The sequence below is a fragment of the Cavia porcellus genome, unplaced genomic scaffold, assembly GCF_034190915.1.
Source record: "Cavia porcellus strain 051 isolate PalLab524CR breed Dunkin Hartley unplaced genomic scaffold, mCavPor4.1 scaffold_30, whole genome shotgun sequence".
Lineage (NCBI taxonomy): Eukaryota > Metazoa > Chordata > Mammalia > Rodentia > Caviidae > Cavia > Cavia porcellus.
The window spans coordinates 7,167,329-7,172,362 of record NW_026947513.1 but is presented as its reverse complement, the minus strand read 5'-3'; the positions used below and the strand labels follow the sequence as shown (position 1 = coordinate 7,172,362).

The window sequence follows — 5,034 nt, the reverse complement described above, 5'->3', positions numbered from 1 at the left end:
TCCCTCCCTGCGTCTCTCATGATGACCCAGTCACATCTGATTAGGGCCCTCCCACCAGACTCACTTCAACTCAGTCACTTCTTTCAATACCCTACCTCCAAAAACAGTCTTGTGCTGCGTTTCCAGGGGCTAGGGGTTTAAACTCTGGGCTTGGGAATGGGATAGGGTTCTGCCCATCACAGCAAGGAGTAGAGGTCTCACTGGCTTCTTTTTAGGGGTACACTGGGAGGTGACGGAACACAGCCGAGATGACGGTGGACAGGGATCCTGGAGTCTCAGAGGACTCCACTGCACAAAGGAGACGGCGTCTAACTGGCTTGCTGGGATTGTCACCCGGCACTCTGGGCCCTGAGACCCAGGCAGCCTCTGCAGGGAGACCTGGAGAGACCCTGCTGCTGCACAGAGAGCCATCGGGGCGCCCGCCTCCCCGGCTGCTCCAGGCTTCTGGCTGACTGTGCGGAAGGACTCCTGGCACTTCCTGAATTCCCGGCCAGCAGAAACCTGGGAGGGAACCCAGCAATGTAAGCCTCTCCACTGGGGTCCTTCCTTCCGCATCGGTGGGGCCAAGAACCGTGGGAACCAGGTGGGAGGCCGTTCCGAGGGCGCGGCTTTGCCAGGCAGGCAGAGTCCTTGCTGGCAACCTGCTGCCCTCCCTCCTGCGCCCTCTTTCCTCACTTAACTTCTTCCTTCCCTCTGACTGCAGGATCACACGCTACGCGTGTAGCTATCTGCTTTCCGTGGCTGCCAGCTCCCCAAATCAAAGCCCAGTTGCTGCCCAGTACAATCTTAACTTTCTTTCTTTCTTTCTTTCTTTCTTTCTTTCTTTCTTTCTTTCTTTCTTTCTTTCTTTCTTTCTGTTTCTTTCTCTCTCTCTCTCTCTCTCTCTCTCTCTCTCTCTCTCTCTCTCTCTTTTTCTTTCTCTCTGTACTGGAAATTGAATTTAGCGCCTTGTGCTTGCTAGGCAGATGCTGCACCACTGAGCTATATCCCCAGACTGAAATTCTGTGATTTGTTCTTTTTTCTTTTCTCTTCCTTTTTGATCTTGTTTTTGAGACAGTTTCACTATGCAGGCTGGCTTTCAGCTCACTTTGTTGCCCAGGTTGGCCTTGAACTCACAATAATCCTCCTGCCTCAGCCTCCAGAGAGCCTGGATTACCGCTGTGCGCTACCATGACCAACTTTCTTTCCATTGTTGATGGCTGACCTAAAGCTGGAGAGAGACCAGGACAGAAAACAGGCACAGGCACAGCTAGAGCAGCACGGTTCACAACAGCTAAACCTCAAAAGCAGCCTATGTGTCCATCGTCAGATGACTGGGTAAAGAAAATGTAGTATTTATGCACAGTGGAGCCATAAGGAAGGATGCATCTGAGCCATTCGTAGAAAAGTGGATGCACCTTAAGACCACAGTGCTAAGTGGATGAACCGGGCACAGGAGCATAGAGACTGCACGGCTTCTCGTATGTGAGAAACCCAAAAGGCGTGCAAGTTAAGAGCAAACTAAAAACGGACACTAGGAAACAGGGAGCTAGACCTTCTCCACGGGAAGGGGACCAAGAGATGGAGAGACAGAGGAGGGAGGAGAGAGGGGATATAAACGGAATTAAGATGCCGTGAACACGCACCGCTCCCCACGCTGAGTGTAATCACTGTGCGCCACAAACACACGACAATAAAAACAAACAAGGAAAACGGGTTTTCAGGAGAGGAGCGAAGAGGGGGAGCCCCGGTAGGTGGGGGTCTTCAGGGAACATCTCATTCTTGAGCCTGGTGCCTGGGGAAAGGGAGCCGAGTGGCTCAGGGGTGAAAGCCGAGCCGTGCTGCACCAGGCCACTCTACTGGGTCTCCACACCCTGTGCCTCGGGTGACCCACAGGACCGGGGGCTTCGGTGCCGCCTGGGTTTTCTAAGGGACGCACATGAACTGGAAGACATTTTATTGTGTGTTTTTTATAGATCACTTCTCTTTTATTTCTCCATTAAAATGCAGTTAGAGCATTATATTGATTTTCTTTTTAAACTATGTGCTGAGATTGGTTGTATTGGGAATGAATTTCATTTCAGGAGCATTGAGGGGTTTTCTGAGCTTGGGCTCATGAGGGCCTGGCTCCAGGGGGTCTCCTGGCCAAAGGACCTGGGGTTAGACCAGGGGAGCACAGGAGGACGAGAGCTGGCTGGTGATACGTGTCTGCACGGCGCAAGCTGTGTCCTCGGCCAGTTCTGTGTTACTCTCCTCCCTTCTGGGAGGCTCTCAGGATGACTTGCAAGTGACATCAGGTTGCTACATTATTCCAAGGTGGAGGAGGATGCCTGGCAGATTCCAGTGTGTCTGGTGGTGCCTGTGTGAAGCCTGACCTGTCCCTGCAGGGCAGCTGAGCGCGGGGTGGAGCCCAGAGACCTCAGGAACATTCATGAGGGTCTGTCAGAGCCCCAGACCTCCAGGCCCACAGGCGTATGGTGTTCAGAAGCAGCTGGCAGGTTCCACACTGAGCCCAGGTCCTTTGGGCTGGTCACAGCCTGACTCTCACGTCTGCAACCTCGAGGAAATTCTGTCTGCAGTGTCCGAGTCACAGGAAGTTCAGTGCCGCTCTAGGAAGGACTGAAATGAGGTTCTAGCACTGAGGACCCTGGGATCAGACAGCCTCGCTGTCCTTAACCCTTGTGGGGGACATTGGACTTGTCCCAAGCCTACATTTTGGCCCCAGGAAGCCCGAGACCTTGCGCTGACAGGTGTCAGTGCCACTGACCGGCAGCAGACATTTCCAGGCTGTGGGCTGGGCATCAGGACTCACCTCCTCATTTAACGCTGGTTGACAGTAGTACATGGAGGTCAGTAGTACACGGATGGAGTAGTACACGCTGGAGGTCAGTAGTACACGGATGTCGGGGACTGCCCACATCGTTGTGAGGGGTGAACAAAAGGAGAGATGGTGGCAGCAAAGCACGGGTTGACTCAGGGCCTCTAAGTGCAGGGATCCCGTGGGATTCTTGGAGCTGGTCCTATACAGGAGAACAGAGCTCAGAGAGGTTAAGTGACCTGCCTAGGATCACGCAGTAGATGACAGTTGGTGTCATAATTTGAGTCCCAGTTGTTTAACTCTGTAGGAAAATCTTGGGCTGGGTAAAGGACAGGGCAGAAACCAGTCTCTGAATCACCCAGGCTGAGTGCAAATCTCTTACCTTGGTCTCCTGAGCGCTGGGATTACAGGCCTGCACCCCTGCAGAGATTATTATTTATATTAGGCCGCAGGACCCAGACTTGGTCTCCTCAAAGGTGAATGCTCTGCAATTCAATCCCAGGAAACTATACACGTGTGCTGCTTATAATAACACACCGGGGTCATTTCTATACCCGCTTTGATTATTACATAATTTCTGTGTGCATGCACATGAATGGGAGCGATTATGTTTGGAATATATATTTTCAGGGTATTCATGGGCCTCAAATTTCACTGGAGAGGAAATGTCACAGTCTCGACAGCACGGGGTATTATATTTTCCTTTTTAAAGTTGTGAGATAAAAAAAGAATAAAAACATGGAAACAAAGCTTTTGTAAATGAGGAGGAGAGAAGGGGTTGAAGGGAAGGTAGAGGAATGGGAAAAAAGAATCAAGTTATATCGTGTACAGGAATGTGATCATTAAGTACATCTAAAACGTGCCAATAAATACTGATCAGGAAACAATGTGAGATAGGGTCTCACTATGTTGCTACACAGCCCAGCTGCACTCAAGTTTGTGACTGTCCTGCCTCAGCCTTCCAGAGGGCCAGGATTCCTGGAGGGCACCCCAAGCCCAGGCCTCAGCCCGTCACAGGGCCCACACCCCACTCTCCCCAGCCTGGGCCTCGGGCTCTCCGGACGTTTTCACGGCTGTCCTAGAAACCAGCTCGAGCCGGAAGCAGGCAGGCTGAGCCGCCTCCCGCCGCAATCAGCCCCACAATGCCGCTGATGATGCTGGTGGCTCCGGCCGCAATCAGCTCGCTATACTTAGCTGCTCACGCCCAGGGCCTGCTCCGCAGCCCGGCCCCACCCGGGACCCGCGGTGACAGTGACGGCCCAGGCAGTCTGCAGGCTCTGAGAGTGGGTTCTTCTCCCTCGAAAAGAAAAATCTGTTTAAGCCTAATTATAGTCTGTCATTTCCCGCAATCTCAGAATGATCCGAAGTCCTGGCAAGATGACAATAATACGAGAGAGCCGAGAATCAATTCAAATCGGCTGGAAAGAATCCAGGCACACGCAGGCGAGGGCGGTGACGGGCCCTTCTTCACACAACCGCGCGACGAGCATCCGCTGGCGGTGCACACTTAGCCGCTCGATGGTCGGGACGGCCAGGCCGGCCTCACTCCGAAGTTCACCCGGAAAATGTGGGCGCAGCTCCCAAGATAAACGGATGCCCGCGATCAAATGCCCTCGATTTAACAGGACGGTGCTTCTCGGACCCCGCGGGGCGCCCTGAGCACACGGACAGTGTCGGAGACTGCGCTGAGCGTGTCACCAAAGCCGAGCTGGGCTTCTGCAGACTCCCTTTAAATCAAGTTTCCGTCAGCTTTCCGGGCGTCGTTCAGGCGCAGCCCACGCGGGGCGCCCTCTCGTGGCCGCCCGGGGAAGGGCGCTGTCTCGGCCTGGCACCCCTCGGCGGGGACCAGCCCGGAGTCAGGTTCTGGGCTCACCGCGGAGCCCGCGCGTCCGCGACCCGCGGCACAGAACCCGTGAAATGGACACGTCAGCCCTGCCTGTCTCTTCTTGCTTGAATTCCTCGAATAATTCATGGAAACAGTTACCTTACATGCAAACCACATCGAACAGGCTCCACTATTTCCCACTCGTTACAAGCGAGAACTTCTTGAGCATCAAAGAAACTTTTCAGCCCATTTTATTTTCACAGCAAGATTCTCTTCTTGGCATGAATTCAGTTTTCTGGGACAGACGCCCATGCCGGGGGCTTGCATTCAGTTTGGTGCATGGCTCTGACTATGTTTAGAGAGTGGTGAGTGAGGTCCCCCCTGAGCCTGCCCCCTGAATGGACCCTGGTTA

At 53.5% G+C, this 5,034-nt stretch overlaps 1 long non-coding RNA gene across 2 annotated transcripts; it reads right to left on the bottom strand.

Annotated features, from left to right (window-relative positions):
- Positions 1-1,933: 1,933 nt before the first annotated feature.
- LOC106027141 (uncharacterized) lies at positions 1,934-4,547 on the bottom strand. 2 transcript variants are annotated; one of them, XR_001200716.3, is made up of 3 exons: positions 3,180-4,547; positions 2,792-2,999; positions 1,934-2,588 (listed from the first exon to the last, which is right to left on the bottom strand). It is a non-coding gene; the product is annotated as an uncharacterized LOC106027141 (long non-coding RNA). The 2 variants fall into 2 exon arrangements; XR_010044645.1 differs by having other exon boundaries at positions 2,792-4,547.
- Between the last annotated feature and the right edge of the window lie 487 nt (positions 4,548-5,034).